The 17,405-nt window shown below is 49.3% G+C and overlaps 1 protein-coding gene across 4 annotated transcripts in view; it reads left to right on the forward strand.

Annotated features, from left to right (window-relative positions):
* Window positions 1-17,405, forward strand: part of ZNF536 (zinc finger protein 536) — a 487,592-nt gene that overhangs the window by 127,803 nt on the left and 342,384 nt on the right. The gene's annotated exons all lie outside the window — the stretch shown is intronic.

The following is a 17,405-nucleotide window of genomic DNA, read 5'->3' on the forward strand; positions in this document are numbered from 1 at the left end:
AGGTGCAGGGTTCCGGTATTAAGAATCGGAAGGGATAAGAAAAATTCAGGGAAGTAGCATAAATTGAAAAGCGAGGGTCTGGGGCTCCGAGGTGCGCTTGAAGGCAGAGGACAGGACGGTGGTGGTGCTATGGCCTCGTGTAATATCGTAGGAGAAAAATGTCTGCAGCGTAAGAGTTGGAAGTTTTCCTTTTCTTACCCCCTTTATTTGAGTTAGAAAGTGTTGATTTCACACTGTGGTGAGTGTTTTCCATCAGTTTCTTGATGCGTGTATTTCGTGTTAAGAAAAAGGAACAGCGAACACCAGCAGTGGTCACTTCCATCAGCGGATGAGCAGGTCTCCCCTGGCACCGGTGACTTCTCGGAGCACTGGGTCTCCCCTAGGCATAGTGACAACCCACAGGCTTCCGGGCCCTGGGCTTCCAGACTGAGCTGTTTGGCTAGTTCCTTCCACAGCATATCGCCGGCAGGAGCAATTTTTGGTTCCATAGCTGTTTGGTTGGGAAAACAAGGCTGCAGTTGCCAGTAAGGTTTAGAATCTGCCTGCCAGATAAGGGAATGTCTGCGAAGACTATTTTCCCTCTTGGGAGGCAAAACACAGATGGAGAAGTTAGGAGCCTTACAATATTTAGCTGCTACATTGATGGTGAGGATTCTGCCACGCGGATGCTCACAGTTTTGGAAGGCCCAGTTTAGCATCCATGCCACAGGCCTCAGGTAGGGGAGAAGGGTAAGACTGGCTTCCTCCGGGGGCAGTGAGTACACCAGCTTGTTCTAGAACATTCCACTCTGCATGCCTCCTGAGATGGAGGAGGTGATGAAAGGGGCCGTTTCCCCTGACCCCAATTTGGATCAGGTAAGAGAAGGATGAGCTACCTGCCCAGGTGCCTGACAGGGTGGAGACCGAGGGGGAGGAGGAGAAGGGACATGTGTGTCCTCTGGGAATGAGACGCAGATATCCTTTGGATGGGCTTCTGGGAATACACAGTAGCTCTAGCCTCATCAGATTCTCTGCCACAGAGGTATGCATTTTGTTTTATTGATTTATTTTCGTAGAGATGGGGTTTCACTCTGTCGCCCAGGCTGGAGGGCAGTGGTGTAGTCATGGCTTACTGCAGTCTTGACCTCCTGGGCTCAAGCAATCCTCCCACCTTGGCCTCCCAACGTATTGGAATTACAGGCGTGAGCCACTACGCCTGGTCATGGCATGCATTTTAAAAAATTAACTGCCCTGGCATGCTTTGGGCCTCGAAGATAAAGAACAATTGTGTGTCCTGTGGAATTGGCCACGTAAAGGCAGGGAGATTTTCTCAGACTGGAAATATACATCCTGGAATAATTTCTGGGTCACATGAACTGGAAGGAGGATTGAGACTTTATATCCAAAAACAAATTTTGTCTGCTGGAGACCAAGAAAGGGGCCAGGTATTAGAAACAGGCAGAGAATATGTGGGCACCATCCTCCCTGCCTCTCGCTGACTTTCAGGCTCCAGACCACAGACTTCTTGGGTCCTGAAGTTGAATCCTGCCCCAAGTAATCTGGACCTGGGATGAGCTGGTTAAGAATGGGTTGGAAGTGGGCTAATTCAGTCCCAGAGCCTTTTCTGGACTTTCAGAGTTTCCTGCTGGGACTCTTGCTGCTTCTCTTCATCAATGCTGTCCCGATTCTTTGCACCGGACACTTGTCCTTTTGGAGTCTTATGTATTAGGCCCTGTTTGTGATGCTGTAAAGAAGTACCTGAGGCTGGGTGATTTATAAAGAAAGCAGGTGTATTTGGCTCATGGTTCTTCAGGCTGTACAAGCATGGCGCCAGCATCTGCTCAGCTTCTGCAACTGCATGGCTTATGGTGACGCATCATGGAGCTTTTCCTCATAGTGGAAGGTGAAGGAGAAGCAGGAGCATCACAGGGTGAGAGAGGGAGTGAGGGAAGGGGTGGGGGAGGTCCCAGACTCTTTTAAACAACCAGATCTCGCGTGAGCCAACTGAGGGAGAACTCACTGAACACCAATGGCATGGTGCTAAACCACTCATGAGGGATCCAACCCATGATCCAATCGCCTCCTACCAGGCCCCGCCTCCAACACTAGGAATCACATTTCAACTTGAGATTTGGAGGGGACACACATCCAAACCATATCATATCAAATGCTATACACATGCAGCTTCAGGATGTCCAGACTGCACTTTTTATTTTATTTTATTTTATTTTATTTTACTTTTTCATTTGGAGACAGGATCTCACTTTGTCACTCAGGCTGGAGTGCAGTGGTGTGATCTTGGCTCACTGCATCCTCGACCTCCTGGGCTCATGCGATCCCCGTGCCTTAGCCTCCCAAGTAGCTAAGACTACAGGTGCCTCCCATCGTGCCTGGCTAATTTTTGTATTTTTTTGTATAAATGAGGTTTTACCATTTTTCCCAGTCTGGTCTTGAACTCCTGGGCTTAAACCAGGGGTCCCCAGCCTCCGGGCCATGGGCTGATACTGTCTGTGGCCTGCTAGTAACCCGGCCGTTTTACCGCCTGAGCTCCACCTCCTGTCAGTGGCTGCATTAGGTTTTCATAGGAGCCCAGGCCCTATTGTGAACTGTGAACGTGAGGGATCTAGGTTGCGCGGTCCTTATAAGAATCTAATGCCAGATGATCTAAAGTGGAACAGTTTCACCCGAAACTCTCACTGCCTCTTGATCCAGAGGAAAATTGTCTTCCACAAAACTGGTCCCTGATGCCAAAAAGCTTGGGGACCACTGGCTTAAGCATCTACCTGCTTCTACCTCCCAAAGTGCTGAGATTACACATGTAAGCCACTGTGCCTGGCCCAGAGTACCACTCTTAAGCACTGATTCCATAAACATTGAGGCAACCATTGGTAACTGAATGAATCACACACATCAGGCTATGATTTCATGTCCCACCACAATGTGGATTTCCAGACTGCTCTTTGCAAAGATTGGAGGCAGAATTTCGGGACATGGTTGTCCAGCCTTTTATAGCTTTATCCTTTAGAAAGACCTCATGTTAGGGTTGGGAGGCCCAGTGACTTCCAGAAGGAAAAGCACTCAGAGCCTATAGAATTCTCCTTTTATCTAACAGACACACTGTGTCACAGGTACCTTCAGGACTCTGGGGACCCCGGGCAGTCTGCACTTCAGGTGCTGATCCTGCAGTGGGCTGGGCTGTCCCGAGTCAGCCCCTGTGTCCTGGTACAGATGAGTGAGTCAACATCCTTCCCGCAGCAGTAATTACCTTAGTTAAATGCTGCAGGAGCGGTACTTTGGGAGCACAGAGGAGGGAGTGAATAATTGTAATTTCTCTGTGATAATGATGATAAGCCCTGCACATGTGTGTGGGGCTTTGCATCATATTCGATCTTCACCACGAGATCTCTGGGCTTTTGGAAGAAAAGATCCCAGCAAACTCTTTTGTAGCAGCTGGATGAGGTCGGTGTAAGGTCCCATGGCGGACACTTTCCCAGGGAGAAAACCAAAATCAGAGATAATTTTAACTCTAGAGAGAAGGTAGAGTGGAGCTCATTCTGGCATATGCATTTCTTGGTATCATCTCAATTAATCCTCCCAAATCCCCTACCAGGTAGTAGATACTATGATTCATTCCATTTTCCAGATGTGGGATCTGGAGCCAGAGGAGTGGCCTGCCCCAAATCTGGGAAGGCCAGATCTGAGCATAGCGCTTTCTGACTTCAGAGCCTGATCCCTTCCTCCTGCCTCAAACCTGGTGGTTCGAGCATGTTCTTCCCAACTTTAGAGCCTGAACTCTTAGCTCTTGCACTGGGTACAGCGTTGGACAAGACAGACAAGGGCCCTGTCCTCAGAGGACTGATATTATGGGGGCTGAGGGTGGAGAGCAGTAAACAAGGAAACCAGTGGATATGATGACATCATAGAGCACTAAATGCATGAGAAAACGAAACAGGAGAATGGGTGGGGAAGGAGAGGGGTAGTATCTGTACTTGAGAGAGGGTAGGTGGTCAGGGGAAGCCCTCGTAAAGAAGGGATGCTGGCAGCTAGAGGTCTGGAGGACACGGAGGGGCCAGCAGGGTGAAGTTCTGGGTAAAGTATTCGAGCAGAGAGAACAGCATGTGCAAAGGCCCCATGGTGGGGAAGAGCGTGCCATGTCTAAGGGACAGTGTGTAGGCCAGTGTGGCCAGACAGTGATCCCTGGGGAGAGGATGGGAGGGCCTTTATCAGGCATGGCTTTGTAGGCCATGCTGACGAGTGTGGACTTCCATGTTTAACCAGAGGGAGTGTCTTGAGAAACCCTCCCTTTTCAGGTGTGGAGATGCTCCTAGGTGCCAGGAATGAGTGGCTTGGATTGGCTCTTGGTGGTCTTCATTTTCTGCTGGAGGGATGACCTGGAGACTTGTCCAAAGCTGGGAATTAGGGATTTCAGGCTCTGTGGTGCAAGAAAGATGGACAGCAGCACTGGGGGCCCTGCTCTTGAAGCAGCAGGGCCCATGGCAGCTCCTCAGGACCTGGCGTGAGCTTTCTCTGCAGCCCTGGGCGGGGAGGCCTAAGCTTCCCAGCTGTGGGCACCTGGGGAGAGTGACAGGCAGAGGGCTTCTGGAAGGTATCACAAGCCACTTAACTTCTCTCACCTCAGATCCCACATCAGCCCACAGAGTCCAGCTGGGCTGTCCTGCCCAACTATTGCTCACCTCTTCCTGGTACAGACTCTGCTTCTTCCTTTGATCAGGGAGCCTTGGTCTGGCTAAGTCTGTGCACAGAAGAGAAGAGCGACCCTCAGGGAGTTGCAGACATCTCCTGTTCACTGCAGGGAAAACTGGGTCATTATGGGTCATCATGAATGCAGGGTGAGTTTAAGGGTAAAGAATCTTGGGGTTATAGTTTAGGCCTCTTTCCCTTGGGCAATGCAGGTATTATTGCCAAGTGGTACTGTCTTCTCCTGAATTCTACAACATTCCTAGGTTCATGGAACCGTTGGGCTAGCGGAAACCTTTATGATCAAAGCAACCTTCCTTTTATGGGTGAGAAGACTGGGACTCAGAGAGGGTAAGGGACTGGCCCAGGATCACACAGCAAATCATTAGCAGAGCCAGAACCAGACCCCACTTATGTTTATGTCTCAGCTCAATTCTCACCTGAGCGCAGTAGGCCCTCCTCACCTCTCCCGGGATGCCCAGGCAGATCCAGACAGCTTGGGGGCCGCTTTTGGTGAACTGAGGCTCCAGCTTGTGTCTGGGTGGTGGGGCTTATGTCTTCTTCATCTCAGTAGCTCTCACAGCCCCTAGGGCTGTTCCTGGCCCACTGAGTGGTTAGCAATCACTTGTTGTGTTGATTGACTAGCTCCCTTGCTTCTGAAACTTGTAATCACTAGAACTTGTTGCATTTTGGTTTAAGCAAACCAAATATATGACAAATCCACATTTCTTTCGGAATTTTCTGACATGCGGGAATGGCAAGACCCAAGGTCTGCCCAAGTCTAACTTATGCCAACACTCAGGATGCGATCAGGCCAGGACGCTGGCTATGAGTTTCTGGTACCTGGACAGGTGATTTCGGATGCCCTTCAGGGACTCCACCAGGCCCATTTTAGGGTCAGACCATGAAAGTTTTGGACAAAGACAATCAAGGCTGAAGCAACTCAACCTGGGGCAGGTTTTGGACTCTGCTCCTGAATGTGCTCCTATGGCCTACCCTGTCACTGTGTGACCTGGGCAGGTCTCTTCCCTCTTGGGGAGCTGTCATAACCCCAAATTCAGAGTGCAATTGGTAAATGCATGGAGCTGAGTGTGCACAGAGCAGTCGGGGAAAGCTGGCCCTTCAAAAGGGACCGCCACCACCACCTAGATTCCATCCATTGCAGCCGCCTAGGAGTGTGGGCCGAGTTTGTCCACTTTTTCGGAGTTTTAAAAGAAAAGTCAGAAAAAAAGGAATCCAGTTCTTTTTAAAATTTTGTCTCTGTTGTTGGTAACAAATTCAAGTTTTCAAAACACTTTCTGTAAACAAAAGTGTGTGTGTGGACTGGCTGGAGCTGGGGCCTGTATTTGGTGATTCCTGAGCACAGGGGCAGACACAGCGTGCGTGGTGGAAGGAGGGCTCTCTGCAAGGAGTGGCCAGTGCGGCCCTGAGCTGCCCCCAGGACAGCCTGGTCTGGAGCGTATGAGGTGCAAATGGCTTGGAGCATTGCAGGTCTCTGGCCCCACGCTTCTCCTGGCCCTGAGTTCTCCTGCTGCTGAATACGGCTGTGCCACGGGGAGGCCAGCGACGGTTCCTGACTGCATGGAGTGAGGCCATTGCTCAGATGTGGGCAGCAATGCAGAAGTCCCCATCTTCTGGGGGAGGCAGTCAGGACGCCCCTCTGCAGGCATCTGGTTCCACCTTCCTTCCTGTCTCCCCAGCACCTGAGTTACAGGGTGCCCACCCATCCTACCAACGTCTGCAGTGGGGATGAGGGGATGGCCAAGTTCCATCCTTGTGGGCAGTTGGACGAGCCATCCCCACACCACTTGGGTAAGGGCTGCTTGGGAAAACACTTCCGCCTCCTCTGAGTCTGATCCCACCCTCACATGTGGCTGATCCACTGACTTTTCTCCCCTGCATTTGGGAAGCAGCGGTCCTGATCCTCCGCCATGCTGACCGAAGCTTTCTCGGAGCTGCAACTGGACAGGGACAGTTGACCCAGGGCCTGCACTGACCCTGGGACAGGCGGAAGGACAAGATGCTTTCTGTGGTATGAGGCCACTTGCTGAGTGAGAGAAAGTGTCAGGGCTGCCCTGCCCACCTATTGCTCACCTCTTCCTGGTCCAGACTCTGCTCCTTCCTCAAAGGGAGCTGAAGACCTCAGCTTCCCCCATATGAAGAGCCTGCGGGTCAGAGAGGCAAGCAGGTGGCCCAGCATCTTCAGAGCTTGGGGAGGAGGTTGGGGCAGGTCCCCAGATAGCTGCTGAGCATTTCCTTCTACTGAAAGTATCATGCATGCAGCGAGCTTAGGCGTAGTGCAAGAGCTTGGGAAGAGGTGGGCTTGGCTCCGGGCCTCACTTCCTGTTGGCCCCTGCCCGGCTCCCTTGATTTCTGTACCCTCCCTTCATCCTGTTCACATGCAACATGGAGTTTCTGTGTGTGTAATATTATTTGTTTTTATTTCTGTAATCCCTTTATTGTTTGCACAACTGCTGTCAGACTGTTGCCTGAAAGTATCACAGGATAATTGCAGAACGCCTGCATAAGTAATTTCTTATGAAATCGGGCCTTGTCTGCATATAAAATTGTTTTTCGTTGCTGCATGCATGGACTTTATTATATCGAGGCTGTTTACCGGGCTTGCACCTTTCCCACAGGCCACACAGATGGGAGTGTCTGACTCCGGGAAATAATGAAACACGATCAGTATTCTTTTTTGGTCAGATGACATTTCTGAAAGGTGACAGTCGGTCCGATGCGGTCAGAAAGAGCCTGGCCTTGGAAGGAGGGGAGGCATTTGCTGAAATGGGGACTCAGGGTACGGCTTCCCAGGCTTCTGCTGGGGAAGGCCACTGGCTAAGCCCGCCTTGCATTGGGCATTTCTTCCGACCGCATTTCTGTGATATTAATGGTGTGTGGTAGTGAAAGAAATGTGTTTTATTCCCGAGTCTAACCCTGCTGTTATCAAAGTAACTTCCAGCTTATTAGCGACAAAGGACTTTTCTCCTCTCTGCTGCCCTGTTCGCCAGGGCTTCCTGAATTAAACTGCTGTTTCCTGTCCTTTATATGCATGACCACATCTGGGTAGCCTGCTCACAGCCCTGCTGCTTAATAACAATCACCTTCCCTTTCAGTCTCTGTTGATTGTTTCTAATTCACTCTGACAGATAGTGCCTGACAACTTGCCGGCTTTTCCCTCCCTCCGTGACCTGAAGTTACTCACAGCACTTATATAGTCTGTCATTTTTAATATTTGATTTCATTTTAAGTTATGTGTTTTACTGAGAAGATGAAACCAAAAAAAAAGGGGACTGGTAATGGAACATAAATTTAACCCTTCTTGCCATTTGGCACCCGACGGGAGAACTCTCCCTGTATGCCTGGGCGACAGCTTTTCCTTCTCTGGAATCCCCAATGCTGCTGCTGCTGGATTTTCTTCTCTTTCCTTCTTTCTTTTTTTCTCTTCTTTTTCTTTTTTCTTTTCTTTTTTTTTTAAGCCTTTTTTTCATTTCTGGAAACAAAAGCTTCATGTCATATTTTTCCCTTTAATGGGGCTTGATTACTTTATGGAGCTAATTATGGTGCTTTTTGCTTTGCAATGAGGGTCCAATTGTTGGAGATTTGGGGGGCTTTGCTATGCAGGGAGGGCATCCAGGGAGAGGCCTGGTGAAGTGGAAATGACTGGCTTCCATGAAGGCGTCAAACACACGCAATAGACTTTTCTTTTTGGAGATTTTTTTCTTTGTGCCAGCTGTTGGTGCAGAGAAATGCCAGTTCTCCCTGGGCTTGGGATATGCCTCTCCGAGTAGGACCTTCCAAAGAGTGGGGAGCAGGCTGGTGGTGGGGTTGAGCCTGGACATAAATTTCTTCTGCCATGTTCACTCTGAATCTGCCCCTGCGGGCGGCCTGGCAAGGCAGGCGTCCTCCAGGGTGGGGTGGGTGGGGCGGGCGTCCCACATCACTTCAGGGTCCACTCTGCTGTGACTTTGCCTTTTGTTTGACATAAGACAAAGGCTTCTGTGTCCCTCTTGGCCCTTCAGAGGTCGAGAGCTGTGAGGCCGTGCATTAGGTCAGCTTTGCAAATAGACACCACCAACTAAAAAAAGAGGCACATTAACCCATGATGCCTCACTGCTGCTGCTGGTCCTACTGCGGGTGTCTGTCTGTTTCGCACAGTGGGGCACGGGCAGTTGAGAAAGTGTAGGAAGAGAGATCTGGGTTGGATTTCAGTTTGAAACATTTCAACTTCACTATCGCCCGTGGCCCAGCCTCCCTGGGACCAAAGCTCCTCTGAGTCTGGGAGCTGCCACTCTCAAGACCCTGCCCAAACGTTTTCAGATACTTGCAGTTGCAATTGTGCAGGGGCAGAGGTGTGCCAGGCCTCCAGGCAGAGGCGGGTGGCTTTCCTAGTGAGTTCCGAAAGATGAGAGCTGCATCTCAACACTTTGTTGTAAAGGTAGTCGGCTGGGAACAGCGTGATGCAGTCTGGTCCTCTAGGAGGCCACTTTGCAGAAAGTGCTAGGCTTGGACTTCGAAGCAGCAAAAGGCCTCCAGGTAGGGCTGGCTCCACTGTCCATGGTACAGACATTCCAGCCACTTTCCTGCTCTTCTATGACTCTTGGGTTCAGGCCTGAGGAAGGAAGTCCTACAGGGGCCAGCCACACCTGTCTCGACCCATTCGGCTGGGGAGTTTCCTTTGCCAAGTCTACTCCTTCGAGAACCTTGGTCCTACCTCTTTCCCTGGGCACTGTGGGTGAACTGAGGAACTGGCTGCTCAGTGACAACTTTGCTCATTGCTTCCTTGTCTTCTTCCAAAGGGGGTGAAAAAAGGCAAGAACAATGATCTATTTTGACAGTTTCTCAGTGGTGCTTGTATATTTGGAAAACATTGCCTTTATTTTGAGACATTGTTTGTTTGTTTGTTTGTTTTGAGACAGGGTCTCACTCTGTTGCCCAGGCTGGAGCGCAGTGGTGCGATCTTGGCTCACTGCAACCTCGCCTCCTGGGCTCAAGCAATTCTCCCACCTCAGCCTCCCGAATAGCTGGGACCACAGGCACATGCCACCATGCTTGGCCAATTTTTGCATTTTTGGTAGAGACGGGATTTCACCGTGCTGCTCAGACTGGTCTTGAACTCCTGACCACAAGTGATTCACCTGCCTCAGCCTCCCAAATTGCTGGGATTATAGGCATGAGCCACCGAGCCCAGTCAAGACATGCTAATTACAACAAAAAAGGAGGGTCATGTGAAAAAAGCAAAATAGACACAAACCATTGCCCTTCTACAAGAGTGAGTCAGTGGAAAGGTAAGGATAAAATGGCTTCTCTCTTTCACTGACCCAGATAGTCTGTATTTATTTATGTTTGTGGAGATGGGGTCTCCATCTGTTGTTGTCCAAGTGGGAGTGCAGTGGTGTGATTGGATTTCACTGCAGCCTCAAACTCCTGGGCTCAAATGATCCTCCCACCTCAGCCTCTCAAGTAGCTAAGACTGCAGATGTGCACCACCATGCTCGGCTCATTCTTTTATTTATTTTTTTATAGAAATGGGGTCTCACTGTGTTGACAGGTTGGTCTTGAACTCTTGGACTCAGTCGATCTTCCCACCTCATCTCCCAAAGGGTTGGGATTACAGGTGTGAATCAGCATGCCTGGCCCATCCAGATGGTCTTTATGTTCCTGGCAATGGACCAGGTGAGACAGAAAATAGGGGAAGGAATATATGTTGTTTTTAAATTATTTTTCCAAATCCCTCAATAGTTGTAACCTTCTGGGGGTCACCAGGTCTTCCTTGACATGTGTTGTGAGTGTGTGCTGGTGTGATGTGGGCTGTCAGCAGTCTTTGGCAGTGATGTTGATTCTCACTGGCCAGGAGGACCCTTTCCTTCACCCAAGGCCAGTGAATCCGGGCTGAAAGGACCCAGTGCCATGAGGAAGAATGCATAGCGGGACATCAGGACCGCCATTCCCTTTTGCTTTTAGAAGGGCAGTGGAAATAGGATCTTTTTTGTTTTGTTTTGTGTTTTTGAGACGGACGCAGGCTCTGTCACCCAGGCTGGAGTGCAATAGTGTGATCTCGGCTCACTGCAACTTCTGCCTCCTGAGTTCAAGCAATTCTCCTGCCTCAGCCTCCTGAGTAGCTGGGATTACAGGGGCCCACAACCATGCCCAGCTAATTTTTGTAGTTTTAGTAGAGACGGGGTTTCACCATGTTGGCCAGGCTGGTCTCAAACTCCTAACCTCAAGTAATCTACTCGCCTCAGCCTCCCAAAGTGCTGGGATTACAGGCATGAGCCATGGCACCTGGCTGGAAATAGGATCTGAAAGAAGTTTCAATATTTGAGATTTAGCCTCCAGCAAGGCCAAATCAAGCTTTTTTCTTTCTCCTCCCCACAAAGGACTGTTGGGCTTACCATTGGTTATTGTTTAACAGTTGAGAGGCTGGGGTCAGTGGCTCACACTTATAATTCCAGCACTTTAGGAGGCCGATGTGGGCAGATCACAAAATTGGGAGTTTGAGACCAGTCTGGCCAATATAGTAAAACCCTGTCTCTACTAAATATACAAAAATTAGCAGGGTGTGATGGTGCATGCCTGTAGTCTTAGCTACTTGGGAGGCTGAGGCAAGAGAATCGCTTGAACCTGAGAGGCAGAGGTTGCAGTGAGCTGAGATTGTGCCACTGCTGTCCAGCCTGGGCAACAGAGAGAGACTCCATCTCGAAAACAAAAAAAAAAGAGTGTGAGAGAAATTGGGGTTTGAAATTAAGGAAAGACTTTGATGTGGCTCTTGTGCAGCAGGTCTTTATCTATTACCTGGTGGGCTGGGACAAGCTCCCTAGAACTCTAGGCTGACAAGAGGAGGGGTTCACAGTATTTCCCGACCTATTCCCCACCTGTCCAGAGTGCCGCAATCCAGACCTTCTGTGCACCCAGCATCGACAGCATGCATGTTCAGTTAGCATTGAGGTCTGGATAACCCTCGGTAGCACTGCAGTGTGACTCTTTTGAGTTTTCTCAGGAGGCAGCCTATCACCAGGGCTGTGGATTCGTGGGGCCCTGAGCATTCATTGACAACTGTGCCTAAAAGGACGTTCCCGTAGGGAAGTAAGGTGCACACTTTTTCAGTACACTCTGAGCTGGCAGAAGCATACAGAGAGCCCGGCTACTCTACCCGGAACCACCATCCTAGGCAATGATGGGCTACAGCTACAGAGGGGAAGAACCTACACATCACAAACCACATCGCAAAGTAGAGCACAGCCAGTGCCACCTCTGAGATTCAATGGAGAGCCATGAATTCTCAGGAGAGACGGAGAGATCAGTTAATAAAAGCAATAATTATAAATTGTTGACTGATAATAAAGGAGCTTAATAATTGTAGTGCACTTTCTCTGTGCTCAGCACTGTGCAATCATTTAAAGACAGGAAAAACTGGGCTAGTTTTGAGGCTCAGGAAGAGCTTCATGGAAGGGCTGGCTTTGGTGCTGGACCTTGAGGGACCAGGAAAATATTCACTAGTCAAGATGGGAGAAGGCAAGAGAGAAGCTTCTTGCCGAAGACAGGGGTTTGTCAGATGCATTTGCAGATTTGGGAGGGGGAATTGAAGTGGTCATTCCCAGCAGAGGCAAGAGACAGGGAGCCTGGAAAAACTGAGGGCGGATAGGTATGTTGGAGAATGTTAAGCATCTCTGTTTCGTTGGAACTTAGGATACAGGTGTAAGATGTATACGATATAGCATGAGAGCAGGCAAGAGTGGAGGTGTGGGATGGAGCCCCACGGTGAACAAAGCTGTGTACCCAATTAAGTTATTTGTGACTCATTGAGATGTAGCCAAGAATGGAACCGCTAGAAAACCATTTGCTGAACTGACACAGGAAAAATGGGAATGGGAGAAAGATAAACACCCCAGCCAGGCACAGTGGCTCATGTCTGTAATCCCAGCATTTTGGGAGGCTGAGGTGGGCAGACCACTTGAGCCTAGGAGTTCAAGACCAGCTTGGGCAACATAGGGATATCCCATCTCTACAAAAATACAAAAATTAGCTGGGCATGGTGGCGTGCACCTGCAATCCTAGCTACTCGGGAGGCTGAGGTGGGAGGATGGCTTGAGCCCAGGAGGCAGTGAGCCAAGATCCCACCATTGCATGCCAGCTTGGATGACAGAGAAAGATCCTGTCTTAAAAAATAAAAATAAAAGAGAATCACCTCACCAGCCTCTTGCAGAGGCTGTTGCATTTCTCTTGATTGAGGCTTATAGTGACTGCAGGAAGAAAGATGGAAATTGGGACAGGCTAAGTTTGGGGTGTCCAGACAGTGTCTAGCCTGCACAGGGTGCATTGCGGGCAGTCCCAGCACGCTCTCAGGCCAGGGCATGAACTGAAAACAAGCAACTTGGCCTTAAGATAACAGCAAAAAGTGATGACTCTTTAGAAAAGAAAAACACCCTTTATATTCATCAGGGTCATATGCGTTTTTCTTTTCATATGTATACAAAAGAGGTACTTTGGGTGATACAAGGGGTATATGCCAATGTCAAGAGCAGGCAAGAACAATGGAACAATTAGCAGATTCATCAGTTCTCCTGCTTATACTTCAGTTCCAAGAGTAAAATGTTAGTTTGTTCAACTCTGCACTTTACGCCTTGATCACAGTGTGAAAAGTGTTGACTAAGCTTAGCATCCTGGTCGGAGGGTCAAGACCCGTGGCTTTTAAACATGCTTATATGAAATCCAAACATTCATGGTCACTGGTGATCTGAAATCAAGGCACAACTTATGAAACGAACACGTAATTATCTTGTTTACTCAGGGTATAAATAGAGTTCATGCATTTTAAAATTTTTCTTCCTGATAAGGACTTTCGCCAGCATTTGGTCTTTAGATAGGCATGTGCTCTCTCTCTCTCTCTCTCTCTTTCTCTCTCTGTCTCTGTGATGCTCTTGTTCTTTCTCTTCTTAATCTTTTTCTTCCTGTCCCTGTACCTCCCCAAACTTTCCTTCTCCCCTCCCCTCTCTGTTATCTTTCTCTCTTCCCTCTCTCTTCCTCCCTCTCTCTCTCCTTTAGAAGGGAAGGGACTTGCTAGTTCTTGTTGCCCCTGCAAGAGGCAGGAGCAGCTGTTGCAGTTCTTTCTAGGAGTATTTCCTGCTTCCCACACAGCTTTGGTGGGGGGAAGATGCTGCCCAAGGAGGCCCTGGTGTGCTTGAACATACCACTGCCACTCCACGAACACAGGCAAGGGCCACGAAGCCCACATCTTTCTCGGACAACCCAGCTGACCAGCAGGTCCCATGTAGCAAGGACTCCCATGGAGGTAACCTTTCCAGGCACTCCCTGCAGGGCTCTGGGGAGTGTGAGGGCTGACTCCTTAGCTCTAAGGTGGCCACTTCCAGCATTCCCACACCTAATTTTTTTTTTTTTTGAGACGGAGTCTTGCTCTGTCGCCCAGACTGGAGTGCGATCTCCGCTCACTGCAAGCTCTGCCTCCCGGGTTCATGCCATTCTCCTGCCTCAGCCTCCCTAGAAGCTGGGACTACAGGCGCCCACCACCACGCCCGGCTATTTTTTTTGTATTTTCAGTAGAGACGGGGTTTCACCGTGTTAGCCAGGATGGTCTCGATCTCCTGACCTCGTGATCTGCCCGCCTCGGCCTCCCACACCTAATTTTGGAGTTTTTCCAGACTGAGAACCATCTGCTTGTGGACTTTAATAGTTTTTAAGTGGGCACACTTTTCCCATAACATATTATATTTAGCTTTATCCTGAATAATAATAGCTATGAAATCTCTGGTTGAATTTGCCAGTTATGTATTTTTCATATCAAGTATCAAAATAGTTACATAAGTCTTCATTTTTTAAAAAACAGGAGTTTCTCTGTGTATCATCTGAAATCTTGCTATGTGTCTGGTGATCTCTGTGCAACTTTGGGGCACTGTTTGGGATTTTCACATCCAGCCGGGTTCTTGGAGTCTAGTGCAAGGAAGTCACCCCCCAAACCCCTGAGGGAGCCCCCTGCCAACTCCTCCAGCCCGCAGCAAGTTCTCCTCTGTCTTCATGGTCCTTCCCTTTGAATCCCTAATTGCCATTTAATCATGTGCTGCTCTGGTCACATCTGACAACACTGTGAGCGGCTGCTGGGCAATGCTTTCTGGCTCTGTCACTTTCCCTTCTAAATTGCAAGACTCTTGAGAGTGGGCACCATGTTCTTCCGTGTCAGCCAAAGTGCCCGATCAATTGAGCTAGCTGTCAGTCTATCTATCTATTATCTACCTGTCTGTTATATCTATCTATCTATCTATCTATCTATCTATCTATCTATCTAATCTATCTCCTTCCTTCCTTCCTTCTTCCTTCCCTCCTTCCCTCTCTCTTGATCTATCATCTTAACTGTCAATCTGTCTATGTATTTATAATCTCTCTATATATGGATAGATCTATTTATCTTTCTTCCTTTCTAGATCTATTTATCATTTGTCCATGATCTATCTATCTATCTATCTATCTATTATCTATTTGTTTATCCCGTGTTTTCCCTTTCCCCTCCCTCTCTTCTGTCTTTCATCCTACTTGATGAGCCAGGTACTGTTTTTGGCCCTGAGAATGTAGCAAAGAACAAAACAGCCACAGTCCTTGCCTTCTTGTAGCTGACATTCCAGTTGGAGGAGTCAGGGAATAAATACACAAATACTATTATATAGGAAGAAGCCAGAACACCATTTTTTAGGGTAAATGCCACACCAAGTGTTTAAACAGGGGGATCTGAAGCTGAAGGACTGAAGGCTGACTGAGACTGAGTGATAAGGGAAGGCCCTCTGGGGAGGGAACACTGAGTCCCATGAGGATGGCAGCACCTGGACAGAGGACACAGCAGGTGTAAAGGCCCCAAGGCAGCGACAGGCTGGATGAGTTTGAGGAGCAGAAAGAAAATGCAATAAAAGGATGACACTTATTTGGTTTCAACTTCGACAAGGGTCAGTTTTTCCATTTCTTACTTGCTAGGGGCAATGGCTCCTTTTCCATGGAAGAAAGTCTGACCCCTCACCTCTGAAAGCCCCTCCGCCACATCCCTTCTGCTGGGGTGCTTGGGATGCTCCGTGCTGTTCCCTTGCAGGGTTGAAGGGTGGGAGGGGAGCGCACCATGGTGAGGCCACCGCTGACATGCTAATATTTCATTTTAATCTTGAGTGCCAGGTTACTTCCTGAATGAAGTGTCTCAGACAAGGCTCTAACTTACATGAAATAAAAGAGTTTAATGCTAATTACACATCATCTGACTACCGAAGCCATATTTATTGACGGTCTAAAAACACCATTGAGGTGGACGGACTGGGGATCTGTCTTGGCTAGAAATGCACCTGGAGTCCCTTTAGACTCCTTTGCAATTCACACCTACATGACCCACGCATGGCAAAGCCCAGGGCATGTGGACTTGGAGTGCGGGGGGCTGGAGTGATCCCTTTGGCTTTCTCTACCAGGTGAATAGATCAGAGCCTTCAACGCGCATTTCATTCAGGAGGTCTGGGGTGGAGCCCGAGCTGCTCACCTTTAACCAGCCCCCGGGAAGTGCTGGTGATGCTGGTCCCGTGGCAGCAGCGCAATGAGACATGAGAGTCTGGAATAGCCGAGGGGCGAGCACGCTCTGATCTTGGCTCCTGGCCTCACAGATCACAGGGAATGACACCCACAAGCAGAGGCTTGCACTTCACTGTCTTGCCTACCACCTCAGTTTCTCCCTTCTCCTTTTCCTCCTTCCGGTGCCCCAGTCCTTCCTCCTGCACCTTGTCATGTTGGCTTTGCTGTGGTCTCTCCAAGGCTAAGCACAGCGTTTTCTCACGCTTGTTCAAGTATCCATTGCACAGCTGGACCACCATCTTCCACCCCTTGCCTTGGTTCTGGTTGTCTGAGCTTCATGCCTGGTCTCCCCACCTAGACTGAGCCACTCAAGGGCAGAGGCTCTGCCCCTCCCTGCTACTCCTGTCCCTCCTGGGTTCCCAGATTCTTCTTGTCATGACAAGGAGGAAGCATATATTTCCCCACCCTCTGCAAGGAGAGACTCATAGAGGGCAGCGCTTGCTGCAGCAGCCACATGTTGATTGAACGTGGTGGGGTGGGGCCCGAAACACAAGTCATGTTCTTCCAGTCCATCCTCCAGCTTCTCCTTGGCGTATCTTCTTTTGACCATGTCTTTCCTTTCCTCTCATCAGCATTCTCTGAATGGTGCAGACTACGGCTGCAAAACTCTGTTACCAAATGTGAAGCGTTACCAAATCCTCTCCCTCCATCTGTCTACACAGAAACCTCACTACCTTGCTTGCCTTTCCCCTTTGCAACTGAAGCCACTTATGTGCTCTCTGGCAGCCACACGGACGTCCCACTGATGTGCCTGCAAGGGCAACAGCATTTCCATCAGTGGCTGAGGTTGTGACCACCTGGAGAAGGCACCCTGGTGGCTGTCCATGAGGAATGTGGGTTTAATGTTGCTAGAGCTTTGGATTTTTCAAGCAAAAGCAGGAATCTCTATGTTTACATGAAACTCAACAAGTCGATGACCCTTACATATCTTTTCTTAAATTGCCACGTGAGCCACACAAGTTATGAGTTGGTGGAATTCAGCGAGCAGACCTCAAGGTGTGGCCTCTGGTAGAAATCAACTGTAGGGAGGATTCCAAGGATTCGACAGGGGAGAAGCTCACTGGGTCCGAGGGAGGGGACTGGTGGAGGCTGGGTCCTCAGCCGCTCCCCTTGCTTGG

Source organism: Trachypithecus francoisi, unplaced genomic scaffold (genome assembly GCF_009764315.1).
Source record: "Trachypithecus francoisi isolate TF-2019V2 unplaced genomic scaffold, Tfra_2.0 Lachesis_group12, whole genome shotgun sequence".
NCBI classification, from domain to species: domain Eukaryota; kingdom Metazoa; phylum Chordata; class Mammalia; order Primates; family Cercopithecidae; genus Trachypithecus; species Trachypithecus francoisi.